This window comes from Sapajus apella, unplaced genomic scaffold (assembly GCF_009761245.1).
Source record: "Sapajus apella isolate SASKATOON/1434 unplaced genomic scaffold, GSC_monkey_1.0 scaffold41, whole genome shotgun sequence".
Classification (NCBI taxonomy): domain Eukaryota; kingdom Metazoa; phylum Chordata; class Mammalia; order Primates; family Cebidae; genus Sapajus; species Sapajus apella.
Genome location: NW_022436981.1, coordinates 10,864,781 through 10,883,823, shown reverse-complemented (window position 1 = coordinate 10,883,823; position 19,043 = coordinate 10,864,781). Strand labels below are relative to the sequence as shown.

General features: G+C 42.0%; 1 protein-coding gene across 3 annotated transcripts in view; it reads left to right on the top strand.

Annotated features, from left to right (window-relative positions):
• The first annotated feature begins 5,606 nt into the window (after nucleotides 1-5,606).
• The window catches only part of ELOVL5 (ELOVL fatty acid elongase 5), a 77,973-nt gene continuing 64,536 nt past the window's right edge, over nucleotides 5,607-19,043 (top strand). For 2 of the 3 annotated variants that reach the window (XM_032299705.1, XM_032299708.1), the window contains exon 1: nucleotides 5,607-6,532. The gene's annotated coding sequence lies outside the window, so the exon portion shown is untranslated. Of the gene's footprint in view, nucleotides 6,976-19,043 lie in introns of all 3 variants that reach the window. The other variant, XM_032299706.1, reaches the window with a different exon arrangement.

Here is a 19,043-nt window from a genome sequence, read left to right as displayed (position 1 = left end):
GAATCTTAACACACCACATTCACTCTTGGCAAAAGTGAACTTGAGACTGTGAAAATCAGTTGCACTACCAGTTTTTGACATGCAAGATCACGCCTAATATTGCAAGTGCACAAAAGCAAGGCCTTTTATGACACGTTATACTAATAAATAAAACATCCCATAATTTAGAATAACTAATTCACTTTTGGCTAAGTTTTAAAAAACGTGTTTTTCAAATGACAGAATTAGCACAAAGCATAGCCTGTACTGTATCACCAGCTCAAAAAAATCTCACAAAGCACTTTCAAAACTTACTACTTAACCAGAACATACTCCTTAACAATAGAAACCACATTGCTGTTCTTTGTCAGTTGTGCACAGCTAGTTTTTTGGCTAAAAGCTTATCTTATGATTTGTCTACTTTTATTAAAGAGCTAAAAGACCTGGAAATCTTTTAGCTCTTTAATATGTTTCAGAATGAAATAAATCAATTATGAAATGTATCTTTGAATAACCAGCAAAGTAAAGACACATTGACCATCTGTCTTAAAATCTTATCTTCAGCATATCTTAGCATATGAAGAAGGTGAGAACTGAGACTTTAAATCTTAATTCTGCATTAACTGGCTTTGTATACTTGGTCATGTCACTTAACTCTTCTGTGGCTCAATTTGCTTGTCTTATTATAATGTTGAAAGCATAAAATGAGTTTGTTGAGAAAGGCCATAGAAATGCATAAGTAATAAAAAGGGAAAGAATTGTTACCAAATTGGATTCATCATTGAAATAAATGTAACAGTTTCTATTTCAACAGAAAGTGCTCGATATTCAAGATAACTGATGCATGCATAGAAAGGGTAAGATATCCCAAATTCATAGCAATTTAAGACTAAATAATGTTTCTTTTTCATTAAAACTATAGCTACAGTCTTCTTTCTGTATAGCACTTTAAAATGTTAGATATTCCTTCAGAGCATGTTAATTTTTCAGATTTTAAAATTTCAGAAAGGCAAAAGGAGAAACTTATCTCTACTGTAACAGGGAACAGAAAAATTATACTCACACACAGTATTTTTTAAATGATTGTAGTTAGTATTTTCTTTCTCTTTGACTTAACTTTTGACCAAATGATACCTAGTAAAAACATATATTATTGACTTGCATTTCAATTTTACATTAATTCATTTGTTCCTTTGTCAATTCAATATATATTTATTGAGCTTCTACCAAAGTGCCAGGTAGTGTTCTAAGTGATGGGGAAACTGTGGTGAACAGAACAAAGTCTCTGTCCTCAATGAGCTTATGGAGTTGGGGGGATAATACACAAATATTAAAAAGTAAATCTATAGTGTGCTAGAATGTTAAGTGCTAAGGAGAAACATAAAGCAGAGTCAAAGTGTTCCAGAGTGTCGGAGGCAGGGAGGGAGGTGTTGCAAATTTAAAGAGAACGATCCAGGGGAACTTCCTGAGAAAATGACAGTGATATAGCAACCAGCATGAAGCAAGGATGTTTAAGTCTTGGAAATTTCTGGATTCGATCATTCTAGGCATGAGGGAATGAGTAAATGCAAAGGCCCTGAGGCAGTCTAGTGCTTGGTGTGTTCAAGAAATAAGGAGGCCATTGTGAGTGGAAGATAGAGCAGCTATCGAAGGTCAGAGAAATGGCAAGGTGCAGAATCGTGAAGGAGCCTATAGGCCATTGTAAAGATTTTGACTTTCACCCTCAAGGAGTTGAGAAGTTGCTAGATGACACTGAGCAGACATGTGATATGATTTGGCTTTGGTTTTAAAAGAATAACTCTGGCACCTGGAAATAAACTGTTTGGAAATAAACTGTAGGCGGCAAAGGCAGATGTAGAGGTCTGGTTATGAGGCCATTGCAACATTGATAGTAAATCGTTGATAGCAATCGTTGATAGTAACATAAACCAGGTGGTCATGATAGGGATGGCGAAAAGCAAATAGATTCTGCATATGTTTCAAAGGTCAAGTAGTAGAGTGTTGCTGATGCCCTGGGTGCAGTAGATTAGAAAAAAGAGGAGCTAAAGGTAATTCTAAGGTGTCTGATCTGAGAAACTGGGTCCACAGAATTGTCATTGACAAATCTCAGGACTATTGTGGGAAGATCAGGTTTGAGGGCCAATTAAGAGTTCATTTTTGGTTATGCTTAGTTGGAGATGTCTTTTGGATATCTCATTTATGAATGTATCTCATTTAGAGAAGTCATTAATAGTCAAATAATGTAAGTCTGGAATTCAGGGAAAACATATGGGCTGGAGAAATACATTTGGGAGTCATCAGACTATAGGTGAAGTCCAAACTCATGAAAGGGGATGATATGACCTACAATGCAAATGTGGATAGAGAAGCCTGAGGATGCAGACTTCCTTCCTTGCCCAGCCACTCCTGGAGAGAGTACTAAAGAGTATAAAAGGAAGTAGAAAGGAAAAAGCTACAGAATCCAGAAATTGTACAAATTGTTTATTCACTAATAAAATACGAACATTTGTGATTTGCCAGAAATTCTGCTAGCCATTAAGAAAATAACATAGCAGACCCGGCAGAGGCAGTGTCTTCAAGTAGTTGATGTTAATCAAGATGAACACTCAAGGACAGGGATAGAGATAAACTGCAGTGCATATTGTTGAACCGCAGTGAAGAGACGGAGTAGCAAAGTAACAATGGAAGTATGGAACTGACTCCAAGGTCTGAGGAGAACAAGACACTGCCTTTAATCTGCGTCTGCCTCCAACAAAGACAAGCCAGGCCTGTGGGAATTCTGGGCAGCAAGATAATAGAAAACACAAATTAGAACAGAAGAAAAAAAGATTACAGGGGAAAATAGAAAGGTAGGAACCAACAGAGGCTGCAGTGTCATCTCTAGCATAAAATAACTGCTACTTGGCCTATATTTTAGTCAACTTTGACATATTCAGAGGCAAACATTGGCTTATATCTTTTCTGAAAAGATGTGTTTCATGATGTCATGCAAATACTTCCCAATGAAACAACAGTTTCACTAATCAGAATTGTATTCTAACAAAGCTTCCAATTGTATTTTTTAATTCGACCGCGGCTGCTATAACAATAAAACAAATTGCCCAGGATGTTAAACACTTTCTTTTTCAAAGCAACCTTCTAATACATTTAGAAGTGTGTGTTTGAAGGAGATTTGGGCTGAAAGATGAAAACTAAGAGCAAAAGGAAAAATGTTACCAGAGTTTGAAAATAAATAGAAGGCTGGGCGCAGTGGCTCACGCCTGTAATCCCACAACTTTGGGAGGCCAAGGTGTGGGTGGATCACCTGGGGTCAGGAGTTCAAGACCAGCCTGGCCAACATGGTAAAACTCCATCTCTACTAAAAATACAAAAATATTAGGTGGGTGTGGTGATGGGCACTTGTACTTCCAGCTACTTGGGAGGCTGAGGCAAGAGAATGGCTTGAACTTGGAAGGCAGAGGCTGCAGTGAGATGAGATTGTGCCATTACACTCCAGTCTGGGCAACAAGAGAGAAAATCAGTCTCAAAGATAAATAAATAAATTAAATAAAATAAAAATAAATAGAAAGAAGGAGAAGGAAGAAAATATTAATAGTTAGCTATTGAATGAAGATAATTCAACAATCATTTCTTGGGAGACTACCATGTGGATGCTATAAAAAATCAGGTAATAGTTACAAAGTTTTGTTACTGTAACTTATCTGGATTGACATTGTGGATAGGTGGGTTTAAAGGGCAAGGATGATTTCAGCACAGTCTCCAGAACCCAGCTGGCCGGGAATCTGATTCTGATGCTGCCTAAAACAGGTTTCCTTGAACCTTGTTATTCAGTAAGCCGGCCATTAAATTCTAGGTATTCTTTTGATTTATTTGGAAAAAAATTCCACAATTAAGTTAGGGAGTCATTTCGGCTCCACTGTTTTTCTCTTCTTGCAGCTTTATTCATGAGTGCAATGATGCAGAAATATGAAGTAATTGTTAGGGTGGGGGGGAAGCTTCTCCCAGAGATATATGACACATATGACACATGATAAGCATTACATTGTGACATGTAAAATAATACATTTGTGTGTGCGCGCGCGCGCGTGTGTGTGTGTGTGTGTGTGTGTGTGTGTGTACTGGAAACTCTAAGTCTCTGGCTGGAAAAATAATGAGAACATGACCTTACTAACATGTTTGAGAGGAGTTAATAATCCTGGGATCTGACTACCTGACAGAGGATTGGAACTCTGGAGCTGAAAAGTGATGGTTATGGTGAGTGGGAATAAGAGTTCACACATTCACTCATCTAAAATATATTTATTGAGCTCTTACTATACGCCAGGGATGTACTAAGATCTACAGCTCAATAAGGAGCAAAATTCAACATGTTTTCCCCTTCAACAGAGTTTACAACCTAAAGCAGTAGTCTTTAAAGTGGGATCTACATACCCCAGGGATTGAATGAGATGATGCCATCAGAAAGTAACTACAATACAGGGTGGTGATGCTATAATAAAAACCAAAATACACACAATCAACAAAGAACTGTATAAAAAGGCAGCCTTTGGGGAATGGGAAGAAAATATTAAAACTTCATATTTAATCATACAATAAGAAAAAATCACTGGATATTTAATGCAGAGCTTGACAGTTACGTAAGTCTGAATTTAAAATCAACATATTTTGGTTGAATGGGCTTAAAACATTTTATTGACAGGTAAGCATAAAACAAACAAGTGTGGCGAAAAACTTAAGATTTTTGGAATCTCAAGTTAAATTAGAAACTTTTAACACCTGGAAAGGCAAAACTTAGATGAGATGACAGAGATGAGCCCTGGCCTTGGGCGACTGGCAGAAGAGTGAGGAATGAGGGAGATACCTCACCCAAATTGTCTGTGCCACCATCACATGCTTTTCATATGACCTTCCATGTCCATAGCAACATTGACCACTTTGCATTGTAGTTGCTTCCTGACTGCATCATTTTACTGCCCCAGGAAGTCTTTGAAGGTTTTAAATTTCGAATGCCTAACATAGTATCTAGCAAATTGAAGTCATTCAGTGTTTGTGGAGCTGAATAATTGACTGCCACAATCTCGATTATTAGTATATGTTTAATTTGTACACCATTTGTATACTTGCATACAATGTAAATATGTAACAGAATTAATTTGGTGGCTGGGCTCCAAATTACATACAATGTAAATATGTAACAGAATTAATTTGGTGGCTGGGCTCATGCCTGTAATCCCAGCACTTTCGGAAGCCGAGGTGGGTGGATTATCTGAGGTCAAGAGTTCGAGACCAGATTGGCCAACATGGTGAAACTTCATCTTTACTAAAAATCCAAAAATTAGCCAAGTGGTGGTTGCGTGCCTGTAATCCCAGCTACCTGGGAGGCTGAGACAGGAGAATAGCTTGAATCCGGGAGGCAGAAGGTCGCAGTGAGATCGTGCCACTGGCATTCCAGCCTGGGCAACAGAGCAAGCCTCTGTCTCAAGAAAAAAAAAAAAAAACAAAAAAGAAACCTACATTAAATAGTCGACTGTTAGGTGAATGGACATAGAAGAGTAAGAATCCAACAAGCGGGGAACAAATGAAGGCTAAATCTCTGGGGTTTGAATGAAGGAACAGTAGGATACAAGGCTAATGAAGGTCTTTAATTATCCAAATATCAGTGAAAAACATCAAGGATCTTCCGTCTATGCTATGAATCCCTTTTATCTTCAGTGCTTAAATTTGCTTAGCTTAAAAGACACTTATTCCACCTTTCCTCATTTAACAATCCCTTAAAATAATTTCTAGAGAAGGAATGGAGTTGATAGTGACCTCCAAAGAAAAATCAGAATCCCTAAGAAAAATACACGGTGAATCCTTTGCAAGGGAGTTGAGGTTACAAGAGTTTTGAATGGTTTTCTTCTCGTTGCTTTATCTCGTTCAACTGCAGACCTTCACTCCGGCGGTCTCCGTAGGCACTTAACCCTTTCAGCTTAAACCAAGGAGCGGATCCCCTTCAGAATGGTAGAAGTCACAGAGGACACCGTAGCGAGGGTGGGCTCCTGTCACCCAAACGCGGCCACAGACTCCTGCCACGCCTAGCAGTAAAAGAACTAGAGTTCAGGGCATAGGGAACTTCACCGAGGCTATTGCGCAGGCTCTGCGATCCACGCAGGCTTATTAGGAAGAAAGGGGAAAATATTGCCCAGAGACACGTGAACTCGAGGGGGGCCAGCCCGGGCGTAGGCTCCCCACCGCATCGGATTCTGGAATTTACAATCACGAAAGTTCTATTGTCCCGCGATTGGCTCCGGGGCCCCATGACATCATAGCGCTTGATTCATCCCTCGAGTCCCGATTGGCTGGCCGCGCCATTGTGACGTCACGGTCAGCCCACGTTCTGATTGTAGACAGCCGGCGCCTTCCTCTTCCCATCGCGGCGGGTCCTCGCGCCGGTGCCTCCTCCTACATCCTCCTCGGCTCCGGCAGCCACCCGCGCTCCTGCTGCCGCCGCCGCCGTCGCCGCTGCGGCCGCCTTGCTACTCAGAGCTGCTGCCGCCCCTCGGGCCAAGAGGTAAAGCCGTCAGCTCCCGGAAACTTCGCCGGGGGCCGCCGCTCGGCCATGACACCCGCGCGAGCGCGCGGCCGGGACGCGGGCAGGGAGCTGCCGTTAGGTCTCGGACTGGTGCCGGGGAAGAGTTGCCGGGGCGGCCCGCGCTCCGCCCGCGGCCGCCAGCCCCGTCGGCCCCGGGGGACAGCCTGGCTCCAGGGGTGCGGGCGCGGGCGGGCGCCCCTCTCTGGGGCAGAGGCAGGGCGATCGGGAGCGGCCTCGGTGCTGCGGTCGCACCTGTGCGCGCTGACAGGCGCCGCGGGGCACTACTCCGTGCCCGGACCGTACGCGGGAGGGATGGGTCTGTGCGCTGGGGTTCTCCAGCCCTGCCGGCCGAGCGCGCGGCGGGAGATCCGGGGGAGCGCTCTTGGAGGGAGCGCGCTTTCTTTGGAGGCGGCGAAACCCGGGTGAGTTCGAAGAGCCTGAGCGGGTCCGCGGGCACCGAGCGCCGCTGTGGGGACGCTCCGGCCTTTTCTTTTTCTCCCCTTCTCACTGTCTGAGTTAGCCTTTCGGACCTTCCCTCCGCTCCTCAGTGGGAAGCCTGCCCGCTCGGGACCACTTCAGTTTTTATTAAAACCAGACAACGGCAGCCCTCGGTACTCAGGGAGGGATGAGGCTGGTGGTAAAGCGAGAGGGCGGGGACTCAGGGGCCACCGGGGCGGCCCTTTCAGGGAGCCTGATGGCTTGAGAGGCGGGAGCGGTCGGTGGCGGGGGAGGTGCGCAGCGCGCGGGCGGCGCTGCCCTGGGCCGGGGGAGCTGGAGTGTGTGTTCTGTTGCGAGTTGTAAGGAAAAGTACCTTTGTACTGTTTCCACGCCACTCTCCCACACCTCGGGTGGAGGGAGTAATGCCCAGAGCAAGAGTGGTTCTTGCTGAACTGTGTCTTGCTCTTGCACTTGGCAGTCCCCCCCTAAACCTACCTCCTGCCCCATCTATAATTGTGAATTAAGCTCCTTGATTGCAACATTTGGCCAAGTTATGCAAAATCGGGGTTGGAGGGGGGAATCCCTTTTGAAGAATCCAGTGCATGGTTTATTAGCTGGACTGAGGAACCGAGAGGTGCTGGAGGGGATTTGTGGGGAGCGAGCAGCCTTATTTGTTTAAAATTTAAATTTGTTTAAATTTGTTTTAAATTCCCGTGGCAGGAAGTGCATTATAGAATTGTACGGAAGAGCTGATGTTGCTTGTCAGATTTTGTAACTCGTTCTCCTAACCACTTGGCAGATGACTTGTTTTGCTTGCACGTCTCAGTCAACAGCATTTGGTGCAGAATCTACAGAGACAGGCGGTTTTGCATTAGATGGCCGTGGACAAACGTTTTAGCCTTCCGTCTGTGGTTGGGGACAAGTGGGATTACTTTTCTAGTAGCTCAGACACTGCCTGGGATTCTCCAGGAAAGCTCTGCACTTAAAAGGGACATGTTACTCCTTTTCCTTTTAGATTTTTACCCTAGATTCTAACTTCCTATTGCCAGAAACTTTTTCTGTAACTGTTTCTCTTTTTGCATTTTCGTTTCTAACTGAAGACCAAGGGGAAATTTTTATTGACGGTTACAGATAGGTAATGTTACAGAATGTAGTACAGAATTTTGCTGAAAAGTGACAGTAGAAAGTCTAATAAAATTTGATACGTTTTTCAAGAAAAATATCTTGTAACTTCGGACATTGACCTTACCTCCCTGACTCAGTTTCCTTGTCTATTTATGGGGGTTTTATGTGGCAGAATTATTGTGAATTTCAAGAGATAATACAAGCAAGAGCCCAGCATTGGGTCTGCCAAAGGGTGATTTGAAAATGTTTCCTTTTCAATCCCTGAGATCAGAGTTACTTCTTGGTTACAGACCTTAATTTTTGGGTGTTCAGTGTTTGCAAGAATCTTTTTTACACCACCTCCTGTTTTGCTCCCTGCATAATTGTTGCTTGTCTTTCTACTTCTAGAGGTGAGCATCCATCCTTGGGTGTCTTACTTCCAGCTTGAATTATACAAATCAAAGCAAAACTGTTTACTTTTCTTTAGGGTAACTTTGGTGCCTAGGTAGGAAGTAGAAAGTGTGAAGAGAGAATTTCACGAAACTCTTTTTTTTCCGGTCCACGTTCCTCTCTCTTAAAACATTTTGCAATTTTTTTTGGATTATTCCTCATTGTCTCCCAGCTCTTCTGATGTCAAAAGGATAATCCTCTCATTAGTTACCCATAGATAAAACTTTCTTTGAATGCTTTCTGTCTCAGGTACTTATTGATATGCACATGTACCGAAACGGTTGTTTTCCACACATAATTCTTATAACATTCCTGTGAGGTTTCTTCCCCCCGGTTTTTTTTTTTTAAGAGTTGAGTACTACTATAAAGACACATGCACATGTATGTTTATTGCAGCACTATTTACAATAGCGAAGTCTTGGAATCAACCCAAATGCCCATCAGTGGTAGACTGGATAAAGAAAATGTGGCACATATACACCATGGAATACTATGTAGCTGTAAAAAAAAGAATGAGTTCATGTCCTTTGCAGGGACATAGATGAAGCTGGAAACCATCATCCTCAGCAAACTATCACAGGAACAGAAAACCAAAGACTGCATGTTCTCACTTGTAAGTGGGTGTTGAACAATGAGAACACCTGGACCTAGGGAGGGGAACAACAAACGTCTGTTGCGGGTGGGGTGGTGGGAGGCAAGAGGAAGGAGAACATTAGGACAAATATCTAATACATGCAGGGCTTAAAACCTAGATGATGGCTTGACAGGTGGAGGAAACCACTGTGGCACATGTATACTATGTGACAAACCTTCACGTTCAGCACATGTATTCCAGAACTTTAAAAAAAAAAAAAAAAAGACTTGAGGAAATAAGGCATAAGGTCTGAAGATGACAAGTGACTTGTCCAAATTTCCTGTAGCTCTGTCTCCTGCAACATCCCTGCTCCTTCATATATCCCTGTGCTGCCAGGATTATTTGTCCAGTGAGCTCTGTGCCATTATGTAACACTGTTACTCTGTAACTTTAAAATCTAACCTTTAAACATTCCTCTTAATTCATCCAAGACTAACAAACAATTTATTGTCTCTTAAATCTGCCTGAAATCTATTCCCTTCCTTGTATCCCACACTTTATTCATTTTTAAAATTAATCAGTTGACTTCTTGGTTACTGATTATGGGTGCAAGGGGCTGGATACAAAGATGAAGGACAGCAGTTCCTGATTCCAGAGGGTTTCCTGATTTGGTATATACTTTAAGCCCTGTATACACATACTTAATCTATACCTTGGACCAAAAGAGAGTCAGAAGCAGATTTCTGGGAAACTTGTATTTTTATATCTAAGAAAGCTTTATGGCAGAGCTATCCATGTTAGACATATCAGGGCCTAGCACTGCCGAATTGGTCAGGATGCTTTTGGTGCAAGAAACAGAACACCCAGCTCAGACTTACTTGTGCATCTGACCTGAAAAGTCCTGAGGGCAGGACTTCTGCTCCATTTCTCTGAAGCCCCCTCAGATGTCTCTTATATCCCAGGCTGATTTTCCAAGATGACTGACAGCAGCTGCCACCATAATCTCACAAGGGGACTTCCCAACTTCCACCATCCAAAGAGTAATTTGCCTTAAGGTGATTGACTTAGGCCTTGGTTACTTGAAGCAATAATTGGAACAGTGGAGGTTTGATAAGCTGGGGGCCCATCCCAGAACCAGGGAAGTGGAGTTACATTTCCTCAAGAAGGGCCTGCAGAACACAGGAAGTCAGCTACAGTGTCTGTTACAAGGACTGAAAGAACCCAACAGATGATTGGATTAAACTAAATTGACTTGAATTAGAATTCAGTCTTATAGTTCATAAAGGACTCTTAGTTGACAGGCAGGAATAGGAGGACATGCGTTCTAGGCAAGAAGGAGTTTGGACAGTAAACAAGTGTGGAATCATTGGGCAAAAAGCAAATAGCACGATTGGCAGAAGCTGGTTGAGAAGGCAGGTGTGGAAGAAAGGTGAGAAAGGCAAGTTATTGATGTAGTAATAATGGCTTTTACTGAGCTGTTGTATGTCAGACCGTGCATTGAGCCCCTCCCGATAACTTATTTCTATTATTAATGGGTGCTAGGGCATTCTCATTTTACAGCTGGAGAAATAGAGGCCCAGACTTTAGACACTTGATTGAGGTCACAAAGCATTCTAGCTCAGATCATCTTGAACCCCTGGCCTGCTCCCTCTCCTAAGGTGTTTGGTAGAATACCACCAATAAGCTTTTGAATGAGAATGAGAACATTATGAGTCCTGTGCTCCAGAAAGACAGTCTTGTCAGAGTGTAGGGTGGATTGGTGTGGGACTGTTAGAGATAACCAGGGCAGTGAAATTGAGCACAGACTGGAGAGAGGTAGTTGTGGGAGACTGTGTCCAGAGTAGGACCTGAAGACCAATTGGATTTGAGGGCCAACAAGAGGAGGGTTACTCTTCTAAAGAGAAGAGGGAGCTTTGTGATCAGATGGAAATAGCCCCACAGCCTAGATAGGTATCCAGACTAGCCATTTCTTCCAGTTCCTCCTCTTCACGGCCTACCTTTGTCTGATCCATTTTTTTGGTTGCCTTTCTGCAAGTACATGTTTCTACCACATCTCATCCATTGTCAGCTTTTCACATTTCACATCTGGGTAGAGATGCAGCTTATAATCAGTGGCATCTTAAAATTGCTGCAGATAACTGTCCACATTTTAATATTACAGAATTGGGTTGCCTCCTACACTTGTCCCTGGTGAGAAAAGGAAAGCTCCAATATTACCAAAGGTCATGTAGCCAGATGCTGGCAGAGCCAGGCTTCTGGGTTTCTTTTACCCAGCTGGGTTACCTCCACTCACATAATAGATCTTAAAACACATGTTGCTTCATGTTATAGGTTTATAGTAAAGCACATACATTTTTGTCTATTTATTAAAACTGAAGTAATTTGAGAAGATTAGAAGGCATGATTAAGTAGAGTGTCTCATTCATGTATAGAACCTGGTTGCGTTGGTTTCTTGTCCTAACTTGCCACCAACCATAAGAAAATCATCTCTGAGCACTGGTCTCTTTTCCTTTAAAATGAAATATTAAATTTTATTTTCATTTTTGCCTAGAACACATTTTTCTTTTTTGTTGTTGTTGTTTTTGTTTGGCCAGGGATAGAGAATGAAAGTGAGATCATTTCAATCTTAGAAAGATAGGTGTCAGCTGGGCACAGTGGCTCACACCTGTAATCCCAGCCCTTTGGGAAGCCACGGTGGGCAGATCACTTGACGTCAGGAGCTTGCGACCACCCTGGGCAACATGGTGAGACCCCATATATACAAAAATTAGCTGGGTGTGGTGTATGTGCCTGTAGTTCCAGCTCCTTGGGAAGCCGAAGTGGGAGGATGACTTGAGCCCAGGAGGCGGAGGTTACAATGAGCCATGATTGCATGTGCCACTGCACTCCAGCCTGGGTGACAGAGTCAGACCCTGTCCCAAAATAAGAAAGAAAGGAAGGTAAATGTCAGAATTGGTGATGGAGATTGCAACAGCAGCAGCAGCAGCCTGCTGCTGGCTTTCTGTTTATGAGATTAAAACATAACTGCTGGAAATGTTCTGGCCTAGCAAAGTGAATTGTTCAGGAAACTAACCTGACCTGATTTTGAGTTTTGGCAATAGGAGCCCTCACCCCGGCCCCAGTTTCAACCCATAAATGTTATTACCGGCCTTTTTGGTTCCCACTGGCTTGTTTCCTCCATGGTAACATTTTTAGTTGACTTGAAGGCATTCACTTTTAGAATTGTGTGGTCCCGGGATTTAAAATATTCGTACTTGGTGACCTTTTAGAAAGACCAAATTCCCGGCCGGGCGCGGTGGCTCACGCCTGTAATCCTAGCATTTTGGGAGGCCGAGGCGGGTGGATCACGAGGTCAAGAGATCAAGACCGTCCTGGTCAACATGGTGAAACCCTGTCTCTACTAAAACTAGAAAAAATTAGCTGGGCATGGTGGCGCGTGCCTGTAATCCCACCTACTCAGGAGGTTGAGGCAGGAGAATTGCCCAAACCCAGGAGGCGGAGGTTGCGGTGAGCCGAGATTGCGCCATTGCACTCCAGCCTGGGTAACGAGCGAAACTCCGTCTCAAAAAAAAAAGAAAGACTAAATTCCCACTTTGCTCCTCTATCCACTTTTGCCTGTTCTGTGTCAAGTACAGTTGTAATTGCATTCAGGCAAGAGTATGTCTTAGTATTAGGTTGCCTTAGTATGCCTTGATATTAGGTTGGACTTTATACCTTTTATTTGGTGTCTATTTGCTGACTGGGATTTAGGGAAAAGTTTCTTAGTTTAAGATTTTAGTGCTGATACTGGCATGATTTCTGTAATTGGGAGAGTAACGATTTTATTGAAATAGACCTGTGATTTTAAGCTATAATCTTTTATATTAGGTAGGTACCCTCTTGCTAGCACATGTTGATTATAGGTTCCATCTCTGTTAAGTTCCACATTTACCCCATCCTTTTCCTCATGTCAACAGTTTCATCCTGTCAGAATGAATTTCTTATAAGCCCATGCTGAACAGACCTAATTAAAGCCATGCTGACAAATTGGCCACTCTGGTCTGTGTTTTGTGTGTTTCTGAACCCGAGAGTTCTTGTTTCTTTTTGATCTTGGTGTAGCAAATGCTGCAACAAGGTGAATGGTATGAATTTCTCCTTCCCCAAAGAATAGTTCTCATGATACCAAATTCAGTAATTATTCATTTGCTTTCCTGAGAGTTTGAAAATGTGATGTATCTCCCTAGGGGTGGTATTCAGAGTACTTCTGCTTCAGTATTTGGGAGAAGAAATAATACTTCAGTATTTACAGAAGTCCTTGACACCTCCATCAGCCTATGTTATTTGATAAGTATCTCTGTGAAAATTTGAGTTTGTTCTGTCTGAGCTTCTGCATGTTTATCTCTGTTATGGATCTGGTGTGCACTTAGAAGAGTACCTCTTATATTTCTTTTAAGTAAGGAAAGCTGTAGAAAGCAGATTGACTTGGCAGCGATGCACCTATGTGGGATTCCACCTTTTCCACTTATGGCTGTGAGGGATTCAGGAGGTAAGTTACTCTATCTCCTTGAGACTCTAGGATCTATCTCGAACTTAGAAGGTGATAGTCCCGTGTCTACTTTGGAGGGTGTTAAAACCATCAGTATTCTCCTTGAAAGTTAGGTGGGGCACTGACTTGCTTTGATTAGCACAGTAAAAACATCTCTCTGTTGTATAGGATGTTTATCAAAGCATTGTTTATCATAGCAAAAGGTTGGAAGACTTAGTAGAGTAGATGTCCTTGAGAAGAATAAATTGTGCTGCAGCTGGGCAACAGAATACTGTGGAAATTTTAAAGAGAATGAAGCTGTTCTGTGGGTGCTCAATACAGCTGCTCGGTACCACATACTAGGCACTTCACTGAAGTGCTCAACGTATGTTAATTAATTGTGGCTTCACAAAAGCCCTTGAGGTAGATAGCCCAATTTTACAGATGAGGAAACCAAGATAAAGATTAAGTCAGTTGTCCCAATATCCGCAGCTAGTAGGTGGCAGAGCCAGGATTCAAACCTAGGCAGACTGGCTTAAAGACTAATCTTGGCCACCCTGCTGTGCTGTACACCTGTCACACTTAAGTAGTGATCTTTGCATTTGCAGCTGTAGACACATGAGAGGAAACAAGGTTGAGTTTCTTATTCATTGTTACATTGTGGAAGGTTGATGGTATGATCAACATATGGCTTCTGTTGACAGTAACTAAAGGTTTAGGCAAAGAAAGCTAATAGGTATTTGTGATCAGTACTTGAAAGGGTGACCTTTTGTTTTATTACTCCTTATTTTAGATATTTTGAACTTAAACCTCTTTAGGAGAGATAATCAGAAGTGTAAACAGAATAGCTTTATAATCGTTAGTGTAAGAAATCAGTGTTCAAAAGCCCAGTTGAATCAATGTTCACTAGCCTGACTGGTCTAGTGTGACTGGTCAAGAGCATCCAGCATTGGTTTCTTTACCTGGTCCTAGCCGCATCAGGGTTTGATTTACAAAGTATATAAACCTGGAGAAATGTGGACTGGGTGGGAAGGACACCCATATTCCCTAGGGAGCCTTCATCACTAGATCGTCTTGATTTCCCTTGAATAAAAATGTAAATCAGGTATGTAAGTCATACAAGTCGTGCAGAGCTTGACAATGGCAATACTTTTTGAGAAATGTATCCTTAGGCAATTTTGTTATGTGGTCATCATAGAGTGTTCTTACACAAACCTAGATGGTATAGCCTGCCACATACATAGGGCATGTGATAATACCATATTGTTCCTAGGCTACAAACCTGTACAGCAAGTTCCTATACTGAATACTGTAGCCATCTGTAACACAGTGGCGAGTATCTATATATCAAAACAAAGTAAAGATACAGTAAAAATACAATATAAAAGATAAAAAATGGTACAACTACATAGGGCACTTACCATGAATGAATGGAGCTTGTAGGACTGGAAGTTGCTCTGGGTAAGTCAGTGAGTGGTGAGTGAATGTGAAGGCCTGGATTTTACTGTACACTCTAGACTTTATAAACACTGTACATGTAGGCAACATCAGGTTTATAAAAAAATATCTTTCGATTAGGTGTGGTGGCTCATGTCTGTAATCTCAGCACTTTGTGAGACTAAGGTGGGACCAGGCAATTAAGACCAGCCTGGGCAACATCACAAGACCCCATTTCTACTTATTTATAATAAAAGTTTAAAATATATATGTATATGTATATATATATGTAAAAATTTTAATATATATTTCTTAATATATAAACTGTAGCTTATTGTAACATTTTTATTTTATAAACTTAAAATTTTTTAAACTTTTTGACTCCTTTGTAATACTTATAGGCTCTATAGCTGCATAAAAAAATAATTTCTTTCTTTGTATCCTTATTCTTCAACCTTTTTTTCTCCTTTCAAAGTTTTTAAAACTTTTTTGTTAAAAACTGAAATAAATATACACATTAGCCTAGGCCTATACAGGACAGGATCATCAAGGTCACCCCATCTTCCACCTCCACATCTTGTCCCACTGGAAGGTCTGTAGGGACAGTAACATGCATGGAGCTGTCATCTCCTATGACAACAGTGTCTTCTGGAATACCTCCTGAAGGACCTATCTGAAGCTGTTTCATAGTTAACTTTTTAAAATACATAATTAGAAGGCATACACTCTAAATTAATGATAAAAAGTATTGTATAGTAAATACATAAACCGATAACATAGCTGTTTATCATCAGCATCAAGTATTATGTACTGTACATAATTTTATGTGTGATACTGTTACAGGTCTAGCTATGTGGTGGGTTTATTTACACCAGCATCACCACAAATGTGAGTTATTGTGCTATGATGTCACTAGGCAATAGGAATTTTTCAGCTCCATTATAATCTTATGGGACTATCATTTTATACGTGATCCATTGTTGATTTAAAGGTCATTATGTGATGCATGACTATTTTGAAAACATTCTGATACAGGCCCCATTAAGGGTCGCTGTGCTGGGCCATGGTGTTCAGGCTAAAAAGACAAGTTTTCCACCACCTTCAGTTCTCTTAGGATTCTTAGACCCTTTCAGAACTGAGTTTTCTTTCTGGGTGTGGGACACTAGGTTTGACAACATTGTAATGGCTATGAGTATCAGCATTCCCAAAATAAGAGAATCACAAAATTCATGGGATGGCTTATATATTCACATGGAATCTGAACAGGTGATGAAACAACTGTTAGTTTCAGAGACACCCTATAGAGGAGATGAATACACAATTACCAGACTGTGTTCCTTTAAAAAATGCTGTATTGTAGCAGGCTTCTTTTTCTCCTATTTTTTACACATTGAACTCTGCTTCTCCCTCTCCTCATTCACCCTCACACTCAAAGAACAGTTATAAAATGTGAGCATGTAGATTGAGTTTTAAAAAAGAAATGTGTTTTTGTGTTATTTGCTTTATTTATGTTACACAGGCTTGAATTAAAATCTTTTAAGACATTTTCTTTTGAGGGGTTGCATAGCTAATCTTTATTATGTTTCTCCATGGTCTTTTAATTTCAGCTGAGGGCATCACTGCCTTTGTATATTTTGTGCACATTAGCTTGGAGAACTCAAGTGATAATTTCCTCAAATGATAATTTATTTTGAATATTTCAAGTAATAACCTCAGTTAAGAGACTGCAATCAGATAAGAATCATCAGCAGTTGCCCGTAACAGAAAATGTTGGTAAAATACCTTTTGAATATTTGTCTCCCAGTTACTGCAATTGCAGTCTTTTGGTTTAGATGTTCAGAATATGATTGAAGTAGAGCCCAGACTGCTTAAGCCCAGGCTTTAAGGCAATCGTTGAAGGCGTGTATAGTATCTTGGCGTCTGTTATCTGCCTTGGCCATTGATTGTCTTCTCAAGCATCCTTCAAGGATGCTTCATCCAAGAAGGAAGTTGCCCTTTGAAACAGGTGGGAGCTTCTCCAGAGAGCCCCATAGAGACATTATCCCAGGACCTCGTGTTCCTTGGAGAATGCTGTAAACACTGGAGTGGTTTCATTTTCAGAGTAGCTCCTTTTTGTTCCCTTTACAAGGAGTAGTAGAGCTTGGAATGTGCTCAGTGTGACCCTAAGAGAAGTGACAGTAAGGTAAGTACTTTTCGCTGATGCCCTGGTACAGAGTTCAGGCTTGAACTTAACCATCTTCTTAAGAAATCAGACTGACATATTTTAAAACACCTCCTAAAATTCAAAATGTAGGTGGACAGTTGCAAAGTACTGTCAGAAGACCAAATCTCACTGCATGATCTACTTGCCCCATGGGTTCAAGTACCCATCCACCCACCCACTATCCAACCTTAGATATTTATTTCTAACCCATCTTTTTCTTCTGAGCTCCAGACTCAACTTTTCGTCATTGGATGGTCCACATACCTCTCCTGTTGGCCAACATAGTCAGGAGCACCATCCTTCACCAATTTGCCCAAGCCATTCAGCTGGAAGCAATGCTTGTGTTCTTCTCTTTCATCAACCATGCCCTTAACCAACTTTGCTCAACTGCCAGTCACCAAGTATTACCCATTCAGGCTCCTCTCTGTCCTTCTAAGCTTATTCCCCTTCCCCACATTGCCCCAACCTTCCATAAGACATGAGATCCTTCCTGGAAGACTACATTTCTCCTTGGCTCCTTGGCTCCCTTTTCTTGATTCCTAAAAATTAGATGAGGCAGTACCTGTATAGCGCTTTGCATGGTGTCTGGCATGTTTATCTGGCATGTAGTGTCAGTATCTAGCAATTATTTGCCTGAATGTTTCCCTAAATACATATGTACCTTTCAAATATTGCCAGTCCTATAATCTGTGTCAATGGCTGTGTGAAGCTGAGTATGACTTGATAACCTGAGAATATATAATGCTTCACAAATGAAGACCCTACCTGGGCAGGAGACTTCAGAAGGCCAGTTGCCTTGCTTCCAGCCTGAAGGAATAGAATACCAACAGTTCTTGGAGCATACAAATTGCTAGACACCTTTTCTGGTTGTGGCGTGGTGCAATGAGGAGCTCTTACCTATGCCTGGAGACATGCCGTCTAAGGGCTCGCTGGCTGCAGTCTGTGTAGATCTTCAGATACAAGGAGATGGCCACAGCTGTGGTGCTCTGCAGATGTGGCAGTGGCTTCATCAAGGTGAACGAGGGGCCCCTGGAGATGATCAAGCTGCTCACACTCCAAGCTACTGGAATTAGGTCTGCTTCTGGATAAGGAACAGTTTACTGGAATGGACATCCATGTTTGTGTGATGGGTAGTGGTCATATGGTCCAGATTTTTGCTCTCCTTCAGTACATCTCCAAAGCCCTGGTGCCTTGTTACCCAAAATATGTAGATGAGGCATCCAAGGAGATCAAAGACACCCTCACTGGACATTGCTGGAAGTTGACCCCTGTTGCTGTGAATCCAAGAAATTTGGAGGCCCTGGTGCCCATGTTCTCTACCAGAAATCCTACCAGTAAGCCCATCACAAACATCAGAGTTTACTTTTATAGTAAAAATGGTTGAAGATCTTTAAGGTTAAAAAAAAATTGCTAGCCATCCTACCTACCCTAGAAGCAGAGGTGACACGTGCTGTTATTTTAAAGGCCTTGCTTACCTGCATATTACCTGTTAGGGCTTTCAGGCAGAATATGCCAATGATAGACCAGTCTGGTGGCACTGTTCCCAAGGACAGTATAGAGTGAACTTTGCTGTCTAAGCACTCAGTTACTCCATAATAAAATGATAGTGGAAACCGGCACTCTTTTTTGTTGTTGTTGTGGAGACAGGGTCTCACTCCCATTGCTCAGCCTGGGGTGCAGTGGCACTGTCTCAGCTCATTGCAGCCTCAAATTCCCAGGCTCAGGTGGTCTTCCTACCTCAGCCTCCTAAATAGCTGGGACTACAGGCATGCACCACCAT